Consider the following 22,385-nt stretch of genomic DNA (forward strand, 5'->3'; position numbering starts at 1 on the left):
TCCCGAACCAAAATGCACACTGATACTATAAATATGTTATTTTCAACTAGTGGAAAGGGCCTTCTGCTTACGTGAGTATTTACAACAAGGGGCTGGTTGACAGCCTGTTATAGAGTCATAGAGTGATACATTGTGGAAACAGGCCCTTCGGCCCAACTTGCCCACACCGACCAACAATGTCCCAGCTACACTAGTCCCACCTGCCAGCATTTGGTCCATATCCCTCCAAACCTGTCCTATCCATATACCTATCTAACTGTTTCTTAAATGTTGGATAGTCCCTGCCTCAACTTCTTCCTCTGGCAGCTTGTTCCATACACCCACCACCCTTTATGTGATAAAGTTACCTCTAAGATTCCTTATATGATCTTATAAGATTCTATAAGATCTCTATAAGATTACCCCTCATCCTCCTGCACTCCAAGGAATAGAGTCCCAGCCAACTCAACCTGTCCCTATAGCTCAGACCTCTAGTCCTGGCAACATCCTCGTAAATCTTCTCTGTACCCTTCCCAGCATGACAACATCTATCCTATAACACAGTGCCCAGAACTGAACACAATACTCCAAATGTGGCCTCACCAACGTCTTATACAACTGCAACATGACCTTCCAACTTCTTTACTCAGCGTATACTCAATACTCATGTTCCTGTCGTTACTGTAAGAGGGAAAATAAGTCACTGAAATACGAATGTTCATGCAATCTCCTCAAATCATTATCCCAGATGCATCCAAGGACACGGATGATAGAAGAAAGATCATAGTTACCTTTTATCCCATTTTGAGTGAAGAACCTACATATCAGTTAAAACATTATGAATTTTGCTCTGAGTGCATTTTTGTGTTTTGCCTGATATATTAGAGGGACAATTAGATCAGCTATGATCGAATGGTGGAGCAGACTCAATGGCCCGAAAGGCCTAATTGTGCCTTATAGAAACAGAAACATAGAAAAATAGGTGCAGGAGTAGGCCATTCAGCCCTTTGAGCCAGCACTGCCATTCAATATGATCATGGCTGATCATCTAAAATCAGTATCCCATTCCTGCTTTTTCCCCATATCCCTTGATTCCTTTAGCCCTAAGAGCTAAATCTAACTCTCTCTTGAAAACATCCGGTGAACTGGCCTCCACTGCCTCCTGTGGCAGAGAAATCCAAAGATTCACAACTCTCCGGGTGAAGAAGTTCTTCCTCATCTCAGTCCTAAATGGCCTACCCCTTATTCTTAACTGTGACCCCTGGTTCTGGACTTCCCCATCATTGGAAACATTTTTCCTGCATCTGGCCTGTCCAATCCTTCATGAATTTTATACGTTTCTATAAGATCCCCTCTCATCTAAATTCCAGTGAATACAAGCCCAGTCGACCCATTCTTTCATCATATGTCAGTCCTGCCATCCCAGGAATTAACCTGGTGAACCTACGCTGCACTCCCTCAATAGCAATAATGTCCTTCTTCAAATTAGGAGAACAAAATTGCACACAATACTCCATGTGCGGTCTCACCAGAGCCCCGTACAACTGCAGTAGGACCTCCTTGCTCCTAAACTCAAATCCTCTCACAATGAAGGCCAACATGCCTTCTATCACTGTCAGCTTTCTTCACTGCCAGCTATACCTGCATGCTTACTTTCAGTGACTGATGTACAAGCACACCCAGGTCTCGTTGCACCTCCCCTTTTCCTAATCTGACATAATTCAGATAATATTCTGCCTTCCTGTTCTTGCCACCAAAGTGGATAACTCACATCTACCCACATTATACTGCATCTGCCATGCATCTGCCCACTCACACAACCTATCCAAGTCACCCTGCAGCCTCATAGCATCCTCTTCATGGCTCACACTGCCACTCAGCGTTATGTCATCCGCAAAATTGGAGATGTCACATTTAATTCCCTTATCTAAGTCGTTGATCTATATTGTAAGTAACTGGGGTCCCAGCACCAAGCCTTGTGGCACCCCACTAATCATTGCCTGCCATTCTCAAAATAACCCGTTAATTCCTACTCTTTGCTTTCTGTTTACAACCAGTTCTCTATCCATGTCAGTACCCTACCCCCAATACCATGTGCTCTAATTTTGCACACTAATCTCTTGTGTGGGATTTTGTCAAAGGCTTTTTGAAAATCCAGATACACCACATCCACTGGCTCTCCGTTATCCATTCTACTTTTTACATCCTCAAAAAATTCCAAAAGATTAGTCAAGCATGATTTCCCCTTCATAAATCCATGCTGACTTTGACTGATCCCGTCACTGCTTTCCAAATGTGCTGCTATAACAGCTTTCTTATTCGACTCGAGCACTACTGATGTGAGGCTAACTGGTCTATAATTTCCCGTTTTCTCTCTCCCTCTTTTCTTAAAAAGTGGGGTTACATTGGCTACATTGGTTACATTGGCTATCCAGAGTCGAGAGAACATTGGAAAATGATCACTAATGCATGATTTCTAGAGCCACCTCCTTGAGTACTCTGGGATGCAAACCATCAGGCCCTGGGGATTTATCTGCCTTCAGTTCCAAGTTTACCCAACACCATTTCCTGACTAATGTGGATTCCTTTCACTTCCTCCCTCCCACTAGATCCTCGGTCCCCTAGTATTTCTGGGAGATTGTTTGTGTCTTCCTTAGTGAAGATAGAACCAAAGTACTCGTTTAACTGTTCTGTCATTACCTTGTTTCACATTATAAATTCACCTGTCTCTGATCGTAAGGAACCTACATTTGGCTTCACTAATCTTCTCCTTTTTACATATCTAAAGAAGCTTTTAGAATCAGTTTTTATATTCCTCGCAAGCTTTCTTTCATGCTCTTTTTTCCCCCCTCTTAATTAACCCCTTTGTCCTCCTCTGTTTAATTTTATATTTCTCCTAGTCCTCCGGTTTGCTGCTTCCTCTGACCAATTTATATGCCTCTTCCTTGAATTTAACACTATCCTTGATTTCCCTCATCAGCCACGGTTGAGCCGTCTTTCCCGTTTTATTTTTTCGCCAAACAGGGATGAACAATTTTTGGAGTTCATCCACGCAGGCTTTAAAACTTTGCCATTGTATCTCTACCGTCAACCCTTTAAGTATAATTTGCTTGTCTATCCTAGCCAATTCCCATCTCATACCTTCAAAGTCTCCTTTCTTTAAGTTCAGGACCCTAGTTTCTGAATGAACCATGTCACTCTGCAAAATTCCACCATAACTGTTGCCCAAGGAGCTCTGCACAACAAGACCACTAACTAATCCTTCCTCATTACACAATACCCAGTCTTGGATGGCCTGCCCTCGAGTCGGTTCTTCTACATATTGGTTTAAAAAACCATCCTGTATACATTCTATGAAATCCTCCTCAGCGTTGCTACCAATTTGGTTGGCCAATCTATATGTAGATTAAAGTCACCCATGATAACTGTACAAGCTAAGTGTACAAAAGGTTCTAGATCAACTAAGAATGTGGGCTAAGGAACCTCAGGTGGAATTTAACTCTGACAAGTATGAGGTGATGCATTTTGGTAAGTCAAACCAGGGCAGAACTTACACAGTAAATGGCAGGGCACTGGAGAGTGATGTCGAGTAAAGATCTAGGGGACCAGGTACACAGTTTACTGAAAGTGGTGACACATGTAGAGAGAGTAGTGAAGAAGGTGTCTGGCACGTTTGCCTTCATTCATAAGCATATTGAGTAGAGGAGTTGGAATGTCATGCCACAGTTGTACAAGACTTTGGTGAAACCATATTTGGAGTATTGTGTGCAGTTCTATTCACCCTGCTTTAGGAAGGGTGTCATTAAGCTGCAAAGGGTGCTGAAAAGACTCACCATGATGCTATCAAGACTTGAGTTGCTAGAAAATAATTGTGTAACTGTGCATAGGTTTGGGAATTGTGTGCAAGCAGGCTTGGGCATGCAAGTCTTGGATTTTGGCAGCTCATATCTTCTGCATTGGTGTTTGATGCTATAATTGAACTCTACGAGTCCAGTGTGATGTAGGATTTTCTTCAATCAGTTTTGCACGTCAATCTACTTGCTGAAACAAAGCCAAATCACACTTGTTTCTGTGCTCAATCATTCCTTGAGAGTGAGAATTATCCCTTCTCACTCTTCATATTTGTTGAAATTCTAAATTGGGAAAAGTCATCAATGTGGGGGATTAATGTGTTACTGGCAGCAAAAGACTGCATTTGTGCACTTTTTGGTAAAATAGAAATACAAATATGAAATCTATATTTTGCAATATATTCAAGCCTAGAATATATTGTGGAGTTTAGTTGGTGCTTATAAGTGTTAATTTAATGTCCGCAATTAGAAGCAAACAAAACACCCTGATTCTCTTATTTTCTTGCAGCCAACTCCAAGTTTGCCTCAGGTTTGATGGCTTTTGCCCCTTTGAGACAGAAGGCTATCTGTCCAAATCTCACTCCAGAGGAGATGTGCTGTTACTACACAATATGTTTAGTCAAATGTATATTATTGTGCATTTACAATCTAAGAACCTCGAGTATCAGACACAAACTTTAGGGGGTCTCTGTGTTCCTCTGAGGTTTCATTGCATTGAGGTGTTAGGGCAGTAATCAACCAGAACCAGAACCGTACACTGCACGTTATTTCCTCATAGAAGATGAACTCACAGGGGCTTATGCATGACACAGGACGGAATGGGAAGGAAAAGGATTGAGGCTACCTGAAGTGATAAAGTCAATGAATGCATTGATCGATTATATATTTAGGATGTTTGAATGATTCTGAAGATTAATCATTGGTTCAAAATCGAACGCAGGAGAACTAAACAATAGTGCACAGATTATTGAATATAAACCATACAGCTGTAAAAGTGGGGATGGGTGCAAGATGGTAGTTCTGACATAATCTAGTTGTAATGGAGCTTAGGCATTTAAAATAAAGCACCAGAATTCTTCAACTCCAATGGAGAAAGAATGGAGTTCTTCATGGAGTTTGCTGTCTGTTCGGAGTTTTTACGTTTTCCCTGTGACCATGTGGGTTTACTCCGGGTGCTCTGGATTCCTCCCACACTCCAAAGATGTACAGGTTTGTAGGTTAATTGGCTGCTGTAAATTGTCCCTAGTGTGTAGGATAATGCTAGTGTACGGGGCAATCGCAGGTCGGCGTGGTCTCGGCCGGCCGAAGGGCCTGTTTCCGCACTGTATCTCCAAAGTCTAAATCTCTGGAGAACATGGATTGGTGATATTTTGGGTCGAGATCCTTCTTCAGAACAAGGATCTGAAACCGACATCTACAATTTCTTGTTTCTACAACCATCCACTTGAACAAATCCCACTTTTGTACTCCGCCATCAGTATCCCTCTATTCTCCCACTCATTTACTCACCAGCGACAATTTACAGTAACCAACTTATCAAATTCAATCTCAATTATTAAATGTATAAAATACACTTTCTGGATCTTTGACCTGAACATCAACTCTGTTTCTCTTTCTATTGATATTGCCAGACTTGTTGAGTGTTTCCAGCACTTTCTGTTTTCATTACCTACGTGGTAAACCCTCTCATAGCAACTTACGAAGAAGTGCCTTGATCCAAAACGTCACCTATATATGTTCTCCAGAGATAGACGCAAAATGCTGGAGTAACTCAGTTGGTCAGACAGCATCTCTGGAGATAAGGAATAGGTGACGTTTTGGGTCGAGACACCTTCTTCGGACTCCAGAGAAGCTGTCTGACCTGCTGAGTTACTCCAGCACTTGTCCGAGGACAAAGGTCTTTTACGAATGCCAGACCAGTGTTCTCTTGTGGCTTGGAGAATTTTGCCCATGTGATATCAAAACAAGTATTGTATGCCACTAGACATCACTCTGCCTGTCTGGCAACCTCTGTGCATTAGCGCATGATGTACGTAGAAATGCTGCTGAAGCTTTGGCCAGAGATATTTTGCTTCAGCAATAGCTTTTAAGCATAAAAGTTTGGCAGTTGTACAGAGCCCTTGGTGAGACTGCACCTGGACTATTGTGTGCAAATTTGGTCTCCTAATTTGAGGAAAGACGTTATTGCTATTGAGGGAGTGCAGCGTAGGTTCACCAGGTTAATTCCTGGGATGGCGGGACTGACATATGATGAAAGAATGGGTTGACTGGGCTTGTATTCACTGGAATTTAGATGGATGAGAGGGGATCTGAGAGAAACATATAAAATTCTTAAAGGATTGGACATGCTGGACGCAAGAAAAATGTTCCCGATGTTGGGGAGTCCAGAACCAGTGGTCACAGTTTAAGAATAAGGGGTTGGCCATTTAGGACTGAGATGAGGAAAAACTTTTTCACCCAGAGTTGTGAATCTGTGGAATTCTCTGCCACAGAAGGTAGCGGAGGCCAATTCACTGAATGTTTTCAAGAGACAGTTAGATTTTGCTCTTAGAGCTAAAGGAATCAAGGGATATGGGGAAAAAGCAGGAACAGGGTACTGATTTTAGATGATTTGCCATGATCATATTGAATGGCGGTTCTGGCTCGAAGGGCCGAATGGCCTACTCCTGCACCTTTTTTAAATGTTTCTATCTCAGTGACTTTACCGCACAACCTAAGATGCTGCTGCACTGCAATACAGATTGATTGCTGCACTGTCAGAAGTCGTATATCTGAGGACAACTTTAAACTGAAGGTCTATCTGGTTTGTCACTTTTTATAAGATCATGGAGCACTATTCGAAGACTTCCTCTCTTTTGTCCTAATCAATCACCATCTCGAAAGTGAATTATTTCAACACCTTCACCTGCTGCCTGCATTCATTCCCACAGCGGTCAGCTGTCAAACACTTTGAAATGTCATCAGTTGCCATCACTGAACTGAATGTTCTCAACACTGCAACTTGCTTTCTGCATGGGGAAAGTGACCAGCTGTATAACAATTTTAAAATGTCTTGAAAATCTGAAAATATTATTTTCTAAAATAATTTTCTAAATGGAATTTAGAAATGTGTGGCACAGGAACAAGAATCAAGGGATATGGGGAGAAGTTGGGCGCAGGTTACTGATTGTGGATGATGAGCCATGATCACAATGAATGGCGGTGCTGGCTAGAAGGGCCAAATGGCCTCCTCCTGCACCTATTTTCTATGTTTCTATTCGGCCCACAACGTCCATGCTGAGCATAGATAGCCCCGTGAGGTTGTTAGACATAAGAATTTACAGCACGGAACAGGCCCTTCGGCCCATATTGTCATGCTGCCATGATAAACTAATCTCATCTGCGGGCACATAATCCACATGCCTCCATTCGCTGTTTAGTTTAGTTTAGTTTGTGAATTTAGTTCTAAATTACCCTCCCTCATGAGCGTTGCTTTCCAAATTCGTCTGTTAAACAAGGCATCGAGGTCTGGTGGAAAACGAAAGCTGGCTTGCAAAGGAGGCTGGCTGGCTGTCTGCAATCTTGTTGACACAACATGAAAGCACTCCCTCGTCTGGCAGCAAGTGGTGACCGACGGAAAAAAAAAAAAGAAGGTAGAATGCTTGCTTCACCCACCCAAGTCCACCATGAGGACCAACGTCAGTCAGTCAATGCATATGTGAAAGAGAGGTAGAGGGAGGGAGCCACAATCTGTTACTGCAGCTGCAGCCTGAACTCCACATTCAAAAAACCTTCACCATTTCCATCCAGTCTCACGTCAGCAGACCAGCTCTAAAGCCAAAACTAAACAAACACACACAATTTATTTCACAGCAGGTACTGTCCTCTTCCAATACTTTTAAGCGCTTGGGCTCGTTTTCTTTCGGGGAGGGGAGAGAGAGAGAGAGAGAGAAATTAATGTAAAGGAAAAACAAAATCAGGAGGACGATGGAGAGAGAGAGAGAGAAGGAGGGAGAGAGGGAAGGAGGGAGGGAGGGGAGGGAAGCCGAGGAGGAGATCCGGCGTTTAAAGATAATGTCAACCTTTTGATGCCTTTTCCGTTGCTGGCCGAGTTTCGGCGACAAGGAGGGAATTTTTTTTTTTCAGTTCAGCAATTTGATCCCGAAGGTCGCCGATGATGGAAATAATATAGTACGTCATTAATATGGCGCCAAAAGCATGTGTGTTGTGAGGCGAACGGGGAGGCGTCGGCGTCGGTGGCAGTTGGGGAGGGGGGGGGAGAGAGAGAGTGTGAAAGAAGGCGAGGAAACGACAGGGTGTCCTTCTCTCTGCAAAAGTTACCGCGAAGGCGGGGTCCCCCCGGGCTGCGATGTTTAATGTGCACGGGTCATGATTAAAATTGCAAAAGGGATTTTCCAAAAATAAATAGATTGGAGGAGGGGGGGTCCCGTCTGACTGTGCAGAGTGAGTGAGAGAGAGAGAGGGCGGTGTGTGTTTGGCTGCTGCTGCTGCTGCTGTTTAGTGTTGCCAGGCGCCGGCCGTGGAACGTGGAACGTGGAACGTGACGCGGACAGAATAGAACGGCCCGGGATCCGGGCCCGGGCAGCGGTTCATGGGAAGCAACCTGGCAGGCGTGCAAACGCTCGCAACGCCAGCAGCGCCAGCAACGCTCACAACCTCGCCCTCCTGGTAACTGGCAGCTACCAGTTCCATGTTTGCACTTGCAGGGAGATGTTCACCGCGGTGCCTCCGGATAAATTAATGCATCCTCCTCTTCTCTGCGTTAAATTCAAGAGGAGCAAAAATAAGATAAAAATTGCGGCGGAGGGGGGCACCGAACATGTGTACAGCATGTTGTTTCGGGAGGGGTGACTAGGGAGGCGAGGGCAGGACACCAGCCCAACAACACATGTTGCTTGAGATAACAGCATTGAGGGGAAAATAAGGTGTATTCGCAGTGGGACTTTAGCATGTAAGTGATCGCGCGTTGAAGCAACGCTCTTTTGTTTATATAAAATGTTTACTATTTTGGCTATCAAATGTCAGTTTCCTCGGTTTGTGCGCAAAACCAGCGCGGCTGAAACTTTCTTCATTGCGGATTGCGGTTATTATTGTGTTTATATAGCGTATCATTTATTACTCCCTCGGTTAAAAAAAAAAATCCAACAGTGTTAGAAATTATGAATGGGTTTTCTTTTTCGAATTTATCGTAGTTTGTGACTTGGTATTTTTAAGGGGGGGGGGAGAAACCGCACGCACTTCAGGAATGCTCACTGCAAACACAGCTGCTGGTATTCACGACACAGAAACAGCATGAAAATTGAGGCAACATTAGTTCTGGTAGGATGAACCTTTCTATCTGGAGGCCAAATGCATCCCCGCTTATTGCACTGTGCATTGGAAAGGCTATTGGAGGTTATCGTTGACAAACAATAGCGTTAGGGCTAAAGGCTGATTTCATAATGACTGCAGCTTTTCCACGTTTTGTGTTTTTTTTTTTAATGCTGAGTTGACTGAATATATTTCGAACCGCTGTGTCAAAATTTCAGAGAAAAAATGTTTTGCTTGATAAACTTCCTGATTAACTTTTGCTGTTCATTCTCTTTGGTTTGGTGAGGTAATTGTATTGTTCCAAAAAGTCTGCCGTTTCATTGTATATGTAGAAATAAAGAACTGCAGATGCTGATTGATACACGATAGGACATAAAGTGCTGGAGTAAGTCAACGGGTTAGGCAGCATCCCAGGAGACTATGGGCAGACGACGTTTCGGATTGAGGCCTTCAGACTAAAAAGTCTGAATAAGACTTAAAAAGTCTGAAGAAGGGTCTCGACCTGAAACGTCACCTCGTTATGTTCTCCAGAGATGCTGCCTGACCCGCTGAGTTACTCCAGCACTTTCTGTCTCGGTTGTTTCAATGTACTGATAACAAAACTGGGTAGGAGTTGACAGTATCTTGGATGTGTTGTAGTGTCGTACTTCTCATCAGAGACAGTGTTGCTAACTGAATAACTGGCACAGAGTAGCTCATTCACTGGGGGCTGGACTTTAAACAAAAACCCTCTTAATATGTGCTATAATAAAATACTGGAAAAGAAATTGCTGTTTGCCAGAGCAAATATTTTATATATGGACTACTGAGCACACAAATTCATTGACTGATACTTGTGCAGCAAGTTGCCTGTGTAGGTTAACTAGAGTTGTTTGAAACTTGCTCCTGTACCTTTTTCTATTATGTAATTGATCTAATAGTATTTTTAATTTGAAAAAGTTCAGACTTTATCTTTTGTGAAGAAGTAGAAGGGAAACGCTCATTTGGAAATAAATACTGTTGTAAAATTTAAGAGTCTGAAGCAGGGTCTTGTCCCGAAAAGTCACCTATCCATTTTCTCCAGAGAGGTTGCCTCACCTGCTGAGATATTCCACGACTTGTGTCCTTTTGTGTATCTTAACTTCATTTTGATATTGGTTTATGTATGGAGTTCAGTGAAAAGTTTTGCTTGTGTGCTACCAGTTAAATCAGATAAATCAGATAATAAATCGATTTGTACCAGCATCTGCAGTTATTTTCTTATAAATCAGATAATACTATACATGAATACAATCAAGCTAAAAACAACCACAACAGGCATGGTGGCATAACATAGTGTTGCTGCCTTACAATTCCAGGGACCTGGGTTTGATGCTGTGGTTTCCCCACTCACTCCAAAAACCATACAGGTTTGTAGGTTAATTGAATTTGGTACATCTGTAATTTGTCCCTAGTTGTACATGATAGTGTCAGTGTGTGGGGATCGTTGGTTGGTGTGGACAGAGTGGGCCTGTTTCCACGCTGAATCTCGAAACTAAAAACAAAACAGAAAAATACTAAAGTGCAGAATATAGTTTTCAGCATTGTCGTGTCACAGTTCCAGAGAAAATGTATAAAGTCTACAATGAGGTAGGTTAGAGGATTGGAAATATACCCTAGTTTGAGAGAACCATTCAGAAGTCTGATAGCAGAGGGGAAGAAGTTCTTGAGTTTAGTGGAATGTGCCTTCAAGCTTTTGTGTCTTTTGCTGAATGGGGGCAGGGTGAAGAGGGAATGACCAGGTCATTTACTATGTTTGCTGCCCTCATGAGGCAGTGTGAGATGCAGGTGGAGTCTAGTCTGTGCGATGGAGTGGGCTTCATCCACAACTTTCTACAGTTTCTTGCAGTTATGGATAGAGCAGTTCCCAAATCTAGCTGTGATGCCACCCAATCGCAGGGTATGATTTCTACCATGCATCTGTAGAAGTTGGTAAGAGTCGTTGGAGACAAACCAAATTTCTTTTGTCTCCTGAGGAGGTAGAGGTGTTGCTGTTCTTTTTTTGTCCTTAACTTCAATGTGGTTGGTCCAGGAAAGATTGTTGGAAATATGTACGCCAAGAAACTTGAAGTCCTGAATCCCTTCCCCTTTGGCACTATTGATGCTGGCTGATTGGGGCTCATACTCTACCATGCTTCCTGAAGTCAATAACTGGTTTCCTTCTTGACACCATTTTACTAAGCTAACTCCTTTGTTTCTCGTCATTGTTTAAGATCCGGTCCACCACAGTGGTGTCATCTTGTAGATAGTGTTAGGCCGAATTTGGCTGCACAGGCATGAGTGTATACGGAGTAAATTAGGGGATTGAGAACATGCTGTTGAGGGCACTGGTGCTGAGAATTATTGTGGAAGAAGTATTGTGCTCAATGAGTGTGGTCCATGGATAAGAAAGCCAAGGATTCAATGGTAGAGGGGATTGTTGACTCCTAGGTTCAGGAGTTTGAATACGAGTTTGGTGGTTTTGAAGTCGGCGCTTTAGCCAATAAATAGGAGTTTGACTTGAGGGTCCTTGTTATCAAGTTGTCCCAGAGATCAGTGTAAGACCAGGCAGATTGCGTCTTTTGTGAATGTTGCGATGGTAAACGAACTGCCGTGGGTGAAGGCTTTATGGGAGGCTGGAGTTAATGTGCAGCATCACCAGTCACTCGATGCACTTCATGATTGTGGATATCAGAGCCTCTGGCTGAAGTTATTAAGGCACTCTACCTTGCATTTCTTTGGCACTGGGATGATAGTGGTCTTCTTAAAGTAGATGACCATAAAGGAGTAATGCAAGGTTAAACCTGTCTGTGAATACTCCTGCAAGCTGATCCGCACAGATCTGGTGGATGTGGCGGAAACTCCTCCGGGCCAGTTGCTCTCCGTGGATTTACTTACTCTCAGGAAAGCTGATCTTGCATCTACTGCAGTGACTGCAGATGCAGGTGCACCTGAGGCTGATTGGTGACGTCCTTCCATTGACCTTCTGTTCAAAGTCAGCATTGAGTTCATCAGGAAGGGACACGTTGTTGCCAGTGATAAGTACTGAGCCCGACTTCACTTTGCAGTCCATTATATCATGCAAGCCGTGCCACAGTGGACGGGTTGTCCATGTCTTGGTTGTCCAGCTTGGTACGGATTCCCTCCGTGGCATCCTTGATGGATTAGTGAAGATCATAAATAGATTTTGTGCACGGTTTGGAATTTATTTGACTTGAACGCTGCAGACCTGGACTTCACCTGGGAGTGGAATTCACAATTCATCCATGGCTTCCGGTTGGGGAACACATATTGCCTTCTTTGGTATGCATTCCCTTGAACACTTGGTCTATTTTCTTCTGATGCTGCTCTGCCGTTTTCTGTTTGTTTTAGCAACTTTCATTTTCTGTGGTGGTGGTGTGAGTTGTGATTGAGTTGGAACTTGGAACTTAGCAGGAATTGCAATGCAACATTAGTTGATATACTGTACCTACCGTTTATACTTTGAATTATACTCCAAAATATGAAATATATTATTTGTGTGGGCAGTTGATTTTTGTGCGGCTTGTAGAAACTTTTATCAATTGATGTATATTTCGGCCATGATTAATCTGTCATCTACACCAGTTGCAATGAAATTCCTTGTTTGCGTGAAGCTCTTATTGTAAATACCATATATCGTAATGATAGATACAGCAATAAATACAACGACAAGTACAGAAGAGAATGGTGTGAAGATTATAGTGCAATCTAAAGTCATGCAAATACAGTAAAGTAGTGCAAATTGTGGAATAAATGAATGATGTAGAGTTGTGTACATGCCTCCATCTCGGGAAGGGGGAGTGAAAGAGGTAGACACAAAAAGCTGGAGTAACTCGGCGGGTCAGGCAACATCTTTGGAGTAAAGGAACAGTTGACATTTCGGGTCGAGACCCTTCAGACTGAGAGTCGGGGGAAAGGGAAACGAGAGAAAAGATGGTGATATAGAACAAATGAATGAAAGATATTCAAAAAGTAAAGCAGGAGGAATGACAGCGGGGGTGTAGCGAGAGAGGATGTTGCAGAACTCTCGTTGGAGAGGAGGAGACCTTCAAAGTGGGCATACCTTGAGGGGATTTCGCAGTGGAGCAGACAAATGTGCAGGAAGGAACTGCAGGTGCTGGTTTAAACCGAAGAGCCACAAAAAAGAGGTGATTGGTTCAGGAGTCTGTTACAGATAGGGGTGGTTCTTAACTCTGGATGTCCTTGCTTTCAAGCTTTTGTATCTTCTTCCAGAAGGTAGAAAAGAAAAGGGCATTGAGCAGTCATATGATTGTTAATATAATTTTCATGGAAAATTATAATGGTTCTGATTTGTGATTTGTGTCTTACTTAACATATGCTATAAAACTGTATATTACACTAACAACCTTACCTGGGCTTAGTGGAATAATGATGTTTTAGTTTGATGAATACCATTGAATGCTTCTCAGTTTTGTCATGTGAAACAAGCATATACCTTTTCTTTGACACTGGATTTGAATGATAAGGTGACTTTGATTAGATGGCCTACTTATCAAGCGGATCATACTTTCTCTATGATTGGGGCATACTGGGCAAGTTTTTAACTCTTGAATTATCTGCTGCTGTGAACTCTCCGAACACCTCTGTCCTTACCTTGCATTGCTTACTTTTATATTGCTGAGTCAAATTGTGCTTTCATGGACTTTTCTGATAACTTGACAATTCTATACTCTCCACTTTAATGTTCCAGTATCTTGAATGTTTTTAAATATTCTAAAACATCAAGCAGAGACTTTGCATTGAAGTACTTCAGCTTATGATTAAAGCCTTGCACAGTCAACAACTTTGTTAATATATTATTGGCAGATTTATTTTAGACACTGGTACTCACTACAGTTAGTAAAAATGATTATTCAGTTATTTTTACCAACAGAATCTCTCAGCACATGAGGATTGGAGGTTGATTATTAGTTTTCAGTTGAAACCTTGGAAGTACGTTTTGTTTTTTAATTTTGTGACTGATCATGCATACACTTTACACCTGTGGTTAATTATGTGGCTTTGAGCAAGGGGCGTGCTCTCTTAAAAAGTAACAGGTTCCAATGTTATTTTTCCATAAGATAAGGAAGCTGTCACTTGTTTGATTTGTGCCACCTCAGTCATTTCTGTGCAGAATTCAAGGTCAGTTCAAACACCGGCTTGTCTTCTGCCACAAAAATCGCGTATAGAATTTAACCCCATGGTGCTGGATTTGGCACAGGTTTTTTTCCTAGGCACTGCCTGTAGACTTGTGGTGAAAAGACCCATGTTACATTAGTAAGCTGTCGATCATTTAATTAGCTGACATCACTGAAGTACTGGAGGCAACTGGGTTTACATTTGCCATTGTCTCTCAGTTATAGGGCTCTTGTTTTAGGGTTCTCTTGAAGCTTGATTCTATTGCTGTCCTGGGATGCTTTTATTTAAGTGGGCATTTTAGGTTTTAAGTGGGTTCTATTTTGGAGCTGTCAAAGTTGCATTAATTATATAATTAGTGTACCTACGGGAGACATGTTACTAAATGTGTTAATTGCAGGTTAATTATTTTAGCCTGGTTCATGGAATTGCTACAGGGTAGGAGATTTGCCCCATCGAGTCTAAATACGAGCAGATTTTACCAGCGATAATAATATGGAAACGGGGCCTTCGGCCACTGAGTCCATGCCAACCTTTGATCACCCGTTATGCACCTACTGCCAACACACTCGGGGCAATTTGCAGAGGTCAATACCTTACAAATCCGCATGCCTTTGGATAGTGGGAGGAAACTGGAGGACCCAAAGGAAACCAATGCAGTCACCGGGAGAATGAGCAAACTCCACGCAATCAGCACCTGAGCACGGGATTGAACCCACGTCTCTGGTGCTCTGAGGAGCAGCTCTGCCAGCAACGCCACTGTGCTGCATTTGAAATAAAACTGCAGATATGGAAACCTGCAATAAAAAGAGAAAATGCTGGGAACACTCATTAAGTCAGGCATTATCTGTGGAGAGGGAAATGGTATTAGTTTGGGTTAGATCCCTCTTTCTCTTTCCACAGATGCTGCCTGACCTGAGTGTTACAGCATATTCTCTTTTTATTTCTTGTTAGAGCAATCCATTCGTTCTCATTACTCTTTGTTAATTTGCAAATTATATTCCCTTGTGTGAGTATTCACTTGCCTCTTAAAAACCTTGAGTGACTGTTTCTACCACCCATACAGACAGTGAGTTGCAGCTTACAATGGCTCTGTACAACAAGAAGCACCTTCGTTCAACCTTCTTTGTCTTGTACACATTGTTTCACTTTAATATTACCTGCGTTTTGGAACAATCTGCTAATTGGACAGCTTTTCTGTTTTCCCTATTTAGACCTGTCATGATTTTGACCTTCTCTGTCAAGTCTCCTCCGTTGCTCTGAGGAGCCACTCCATTATCTGTATGTACGTTCAAATCTTAAATTTGGTAATTCTGTAAATTATAAAGTATTTTAGGTGAGGTTTAGTTTATAGACAATAGATAATAGGAGTAGGCCATTTGGCCCTTCGAGCCAGCACCGCCATTCAATGTGATCATGGCTGATCATTCGCAATCAGTACCCCGTTCCTGCCTTCTCCCCATACCCCCTGACTCCGCTATCCTTAAGAGCTCTATTTAGCTATCTCTTGAATGCATTCAGAGAATTGGCCTCCACTGCCTTCTGAGGCAGAGAATTCCACAGATTCACAACTCTCTAGTTTAGAGATACAGCATGGAAACAGGCTCTGAAGCCACGCCGACCAATAATCGACCGTACACTCGTTCTTTGTAATTCCAGTTTTGCATTAGCCAATTAACCTACAAACATGCATATCTTTGGAATGTGGGAGGAACTGGAGCGCCCAGAGAAAACCCGCGTCGTCACAGGGAGAACGTACAAACTCCGTTCCAACAGCACCTGCAGTCAGGATCGAACTCGGGTCTCTGGCACTGTAAGGCAGCAACTCTACTGCTGCGCCATTGTGCCGCCTTTTATTTAGCACCATTTTACTTTCCGGTTTCTTTGTTAATAGTTTGATGTTTTGCAAATCTCATAAAGCTTCTGGTTTAGAACGGTACCACCGTTTTTTTAAATTCTAAGTGTTTGAAATATGAAAGAAATGGTCCTGAGTAGATGATATTGTATTAACCACACAACTTTGTTATTGTCGGCGTTGGTAAGTTGAGCCGAAGGGCCTGCTTCCGTGCTGTATGACTATGATAACAGCTTTGTCTAGATGTTGTCGCTAATGGTTGTTAATGCTGTCTTTCCAAGTGGAAGTGTTTATATTATGTGAAGAAGCCGTGCTGTTTAAATTGCTCCATTCAGTTGAGAGGAATTGGGCAGGTGCTTGTGAATTGTACTGTGTTTTACATTTTGAAAAAAAAAATCACTTAATTTTCAAATACAACAGGTGTACCTCCTGTGTCTGTCTCTTTTGTTGATTTTCATTCAATGAATTTCCTGAGCAGCAGTGCCTGAAGCTGTTGTGTTCACGCAGAATAACGGATAGGATATTATTTCATTTTCTTCGCTGGTTAGTGGAGTTTGTTGCTGGAGTGTTTGATCCCAATTGAGAAGCTGGAGTCAGTGGTGCCTGGGCTAAAAGAATTGCAATATTCACAAATCATCTTGGATCACTTAGTTGGTATGAGGAGCGAGTTTGGCTGAGGAAGAACAGCAGCATGCAAATTTCTGAGCAGGCTTAAAGGGGGTATTCTTAGAGGCTGTTTCTGAAGCTGGAGAATCGACAATTTAGGCATCCCCTTGGAATAAGGGGGTTGTCATTTGGGACTGAGATGAGGAGAAATCTCTTAAGGCAGTAGAATGCAAGTTTTCTGAATTCTCAATATCTGACAGCAGTGGAAGGTCTCGTTGAATATATTGAAGCTGGGAATGATAACCGTTTGGAGTCTAAGGATGTCAGCAGATGGGACTGGAAGGCAATGCATAATCAGCCTGATCTTGTAGAGAGGTTAGAGCGAGCGGAATGGGCTTTTTAGTTTCATTGTTCAACATTTTTGAACACTGGAAATGGACTGAAGAGTAGACTTTGTGGGTCACTCCATCCTCCGCTTTGGTATTTTGTTTTGAGTACAGCTAGCCATGCCTTTTGATTAGTTGTGTAGAAAGAACTGCAGGTGCTGGTTTAAATCGAAGATAGACACAAAATGATGGTGTAACTCAGCGGGATAGGTGGCATCTCTGTTGAGCATTCTGTGTCTATAATGTACTTTCCTTGTGGAAAGTGCTCCCTCATGTTGCTTTTGTCACGGCCTCGGTTGTCCAGGTGAGTGTGTGTGAGTGTGAGTGTGTGCACTGCACCAGTGACGGCGGTGCACCAGTGTGTGCACCAGTGATGGCTGTGCACCAGTGATGGCTGTGCACCAGTGATGGCTGTGCACCAGTGATGGCTGCGCCAGTGATGGCTGCGCCAGTGTGTGCGCCAGTGTGTGCGCCAGTGTGTGCGCGCCAGTGTGTGCACCAGTGATGGCTGTGCACCAGTGTGTGCACCAGTGATGGCGGTGCACCAGTGATGGCGGTGCACCAGTGTGTGCGCACCAGTGATGGCGGTGCACCAGTGTGTGCACCAGTGTGGGCGGTGCACCAGTGATGGCGGTGCACCAGTGATGGCGGTGCACCAGTGATGGCGGTGCACCAGTGTGTGCACCACCAGTGGTGGTGAGATGTACCGCTTTAGAAACCGGTCACGTCCTTGCCTCCTCATCTACTTGTGGATTAACAAACTGTCTCAGTGTTGGAGGTGATTTGTGGCATCACTACTGATATCTAATTGGGGAAAAATTACTGTACTTGGCAGTTTAATATCCTGGAAATACCTGTTGGATGCATTACAAATTGAGCATATGATGTCAGCTGCGAAAGTGGTAGCAATGAAAGTTGTTGGAATATAGTTCATGAAAGTTGGCTCAAAAGTATAAAAACACAAGCATTTTGTCATTAAGAGGAAGTTTGAGTTTGGTCTCAATATAAACTATTAGTTAAATTTCTTCATGTGCTTCTGGAATTGTATTTTTTTAAATTTCCCTTCTCATTTGTTGTCAGCTCTTTATGAAACCTGAGCCAAGAATCTGAACCATGTCTGAACCATGTAATAAGTTTAACCTCATTTTGTGGCTGCAGCCATAGTTGTTACAGTTACATTTCTGATTTTAAGGCTGTGCACGTGTGATAGCGGTGTTCAAGAAGGTGTCCAGATGAGGCACATCTTAATAGTTCAAGTGCAGTTAAATGACACCAATTAGTGGAAAACTATTGGATGAGGATATCCAGAATCTCAGAGTTGAGATAGTTGATGAATCACAAACAAAATATTTCTTTCGATGTTTTACCATTTTTATACGATAACAAATAAGCCAAGCAGTTTAAGTCATTGCTTCGAAAAAAAGGCACCACAAATGACATAGAGATCTGACACCACCATGTACAGTTTGAGTCCCATGCATTCATTAACCCATTTGCTTATGTTTTTTTTCTTTTGGATTACTTTCATCTAACAAAACAACAAACCCATTGTGCCATAATTTTTGGGTGTGATTGTGCATCATTTGGCATTGCTATTAATTTTTAAAAATCAGTAACTATGTCTTCAAATTGTCATGACTGGGCTTCTTAAGACTTGAATTAAACTTCATGGGTCTGTTCTGGTGGTGTAGTACTGGCTGGAAAATGAGGGAGCGTCACCTAGCTCCTCACTCACTGTTGTAGTGAGTGCTGCTGCTGAGCGATCCCAGCTCAGAAATACATTTACATTTATCTTTTTATATGGCCAGAGTCATTCACGGCTTATAACTGTGACAGCAATAATTTTTAGTAGAAGGAAATTGTGAGAGAGTCTCTCTTACTTCCAATGCATGTCAGTCCAGCAATATTAAGTACTGTGTGTAAATCATTTTGTGCACAGTCAAGGATCTATGATAACTTTGGATGGCCTGTGAGAAGTTTTAGTTAGTGATGCTATTAAATTTAAAGTATTAATCGGGGATGAGGGTGCAGTGTGATAGGGGAAGCACTCAAGATCTGCTGAGCATAGAGTGGGTAGTCTTGCACTGTCCAAGTATGTACACAATAGATCTGTGTGATCTACAGCTGGATGCTGAGCATGTCCCTCAGCTTATCAATACAAATGTCATATCAGTTTGGAAGCTGCCAGTATTACTGACTGGTATAAGTAACAACAATAAACTGATACCAATATTAACCGAAGTAAAAGTTGACAATCTTAGCGATGTGCTGATATCTCATTCAGCCTCAGACGGTTTTAGGCAAGGGACGGAGTGGATGAGCAACGAATGGAATTATTACAGGTTATGAAGGTGATGAGTTCATCAGTCTTCCCAGTATTAGCGCACATATCAGATGCTAGAGATGAAGTTGATAATTTAGTGACAGTGGAGGAAGGAAGTGGTAGTGAAGAGATTTGGGCATCAGCAAGCAACATTCAAGCTGGTTTGCTATTGGTGAATGAGAAGCAGTTACCAGAAAACAGTGGACTCATTTTGGTTGAGAGGGTTTTTATGTCTTCCTACGCTGCTTGCCAGTTTGAAAACCTGTGGTGAGGGAGTAGAATTTTCCAGTGTTGGTCAGGATTGGCTGTTTTGTCTTTCAGAAGTTGCAAGAACAGTTGGCAAGCTGAGAGCACAAGAACTCAATGGCTTTTTATGGATGCATTTTCTAGATTGACTGCATTCACTGTATTTCAAATGTAAATATTTATATAAACTTTGGCTAGACTGTTCTTTTGGTATAGGTTCCCTTCAGCAGTGTAAATAAACAAGCATATGAAGATTGATATAAATCGCAAATTCATTCAACTTAAATGTAGACTTCTAATTCTTATGTTCTGTGAAAGATTTGGCAAGAGTTAACCAAAAACTATTTTTGTTCACTGGATTTGAATGGAGATCTCGTTGAGAATATATTGAATCTTTTGTATTTGATCCTTTGTATAATGAAGGCATGATTTGGGGAAATGTTACATTGCACTGCACAAACTAATTAAGGCATGTAGGCTTGTGATGTTAAACACACCTATTGAAGAAGACACAAAGTGTTGGGGTATCTCAGTGGGTTAGGCAGCATCCTGGAGAACATGGATAGGGGTGACCCTTCCTTCAGACTTACTGCAGTGGGGGAGAAAGCTCGAGGAGAGGCATGATAAAGTGTGGCAGGCAGTAGGTGAGCACAGGCAAGGATGCTTTTTAATGAGCAGATGGACAAAGGCAAGAGACAAAAAGTTTGAAGAGTTGCAAATTATAAAGCCAGTGGAAGGAATGTCCTAGAAGAAATAACGTCAGAGAATTTGTGGATAAGGATGATGTCTGTAGCACACATTTGATGTAAAGAGGTGGAAGAGCCAGATTTGATCATTGGTCCAGGCTGATCTTCGCTAGCATCATCCTTATTCCATGGTATTTAGAAACATAGAAACATAGAAAATAGCTGCAGGAGGAGGCCATTCGGCCCTTCGAGCCAGCACCGCCATTCATTGTGATCATGGCTGATCCACAATCAGTAACCCGTGCCTGCCTTCTCCCCATATCCCTTGATTCCACTAGCCCCTAGAGCTCTATCTAACTCTCTCTTAAATCCATCCAGTGATTTGGCCTCCACTGCCCTCTGTGGCAGAGAATTCCACAAATTCACAACTCTGGGTGGAAAAGTTCCTTCTCACCTCAGTTTTAAATGGCCTCCCTTTTATTCTAAGACTGTGGCCCCTGGTTCTGGACTCCCCCAACATTGGGAACATTTTTCCTGCATCTAGCTTGCCCAGTCCTTTTATAATTTTATATGTCTCTATAAGATCCCCTCTCATCCTTCTAAGCTCCAGTGAATGCTCACATCCTCATATGACAGTCCCGCCATCCCAGGGATCAATCTCGTGAACCTACGCTGCACTGCCTCAAATACAAGGATGTCCTTCCTCAAATTAGGAGCTAGAAACTGTACACAATACTCCAGATGTGGTCTTTTTTTTTGGCCAGGGAAGGTCTCCCATTGTTGATCAGAATAGAGACTGTTGCTAGTGAGATAAGGATGATGTCTGTAGCACACATTTGATGTAAAGAGGTGGAAGAGCCAGGTTTAGAGGGGTATGGGCCAAACGCAGACAAGTGGGGCTGGTGTAGATGGGACAGGTTGGTCGTTTTTGGTAAGTTTGGCCAAAGGGCCTGTTTCCACATTCTATGACTGACTCTAATGCTTGTTCAAACATCAGTTGATAGATTACAAGATCTAGAAGATCCTTTTATTATTCCTGCAAATTGAGGATCAGAAAGTCGCAGGGGGGGATTTTCTGACATTAGAATTGCATTTTTGAAATATAAAGTATTCTATGTCTTAAGGGCTCAGAAGGTGCAGTAGGAATGTGAAGCATTTTTTTCCACCATCCATACCTCTACCCATATCAGGGATATTATTTCTGTCAAAAGAATTGTTGACAGACAAAACATGTATTTTGTTCCACCAGGCTCTCAATGATAATCAATCATTGATGCCATTAATCCATCAATCTTTTTATTCTTCCCGCATTCTCAATCTGGTTTTGAGAGCAGAATTGCATAGATTTCTTTCCACCCAGTGGTTCTGCTACAACGCGATGTTGGTAAGGAACCTCGTGTTATAGAAAATTCTGTTATCAAGGCTGTTGTGTCAATCGTGGAAAGGAGTTTCGGGGCTAGAGAGTTTCAGACACTCAATAACAGTTATTGTTCCTGCAGGATCTTCAAAAAAATTCAAAACGAGAAGTTAATTTTTTTGTACTTGCGAACTAAAAATACCCAAGGCTGTCGGTTATATTGTTTAATGGAGTTGCATTGCACAAGTTTCAATAAAAGTGATCAGTTGTCAATGGCTATGTGATTAAAGTAGCAGCTGTGTTCTCAATAGACAATGGTGCCAGGGCAACAACCTCTCCCTCAATGTCAGCAAGATGAAGGGCTAAGTTATTGACCTTGGGAAGCAAGGTGGATTAAATGCCCCAATCGGCTTCAGTAGCGCTGAAGTGTAAAGGGTTGAAAACTTCAAGTTTCTTGGTGTTAATATTACCAATGATCTGTCATGGACTAGCCATATTGATACGAAAGCCTAGGAGGCTTTCGCCTGGAGCCTGGCGCAGCGGTAGAGTTGCTGCCTTACAGCGAATGCAGCGCCGGAGACTCGGGTTCGATCCTGACTACGGGTGCTGTACTGTACGGAGTTTGTACGTTC

General features: G+C 42.5%; 1 protein-coding gene across 1 annotated transcript in view; it reads left to right on the forward strand.

The window, feature by feature from the left end:
* The first annotated feature begins 8,348 nt into the window (after positions 1-8,348).
* The window catches only part of LOC144596323 (protein Jade-1-like), a 124,031-nt gene continuing 109,994 nt past the window's right edge, over positions 8,349-22,385 (forward strand). Inside the window, 1 exon segment of the mRNA XM_078404573.1 lies at positions 8,349-8,781. The gene's annotated coding sequence lies outside the window, so the exon portion shown is untranslated.

The sequence above is a fragment of the Rhinoraja longicauda genome, chromosome 1 (assembly GCF_053455715.1).
Source record: "Rhinoraja longicauda isolate Sanriku21f chromosome 1, sRhiLon1.1, whole genome shotgun sequence".
NCBI classification, from domain to species: Eukaryota; Metazoa; Chordata; class Chondrichthyes; order Rajiformes; family Arhynchobatidae; genus Rhinoraja; species Rhinoraja longicauda.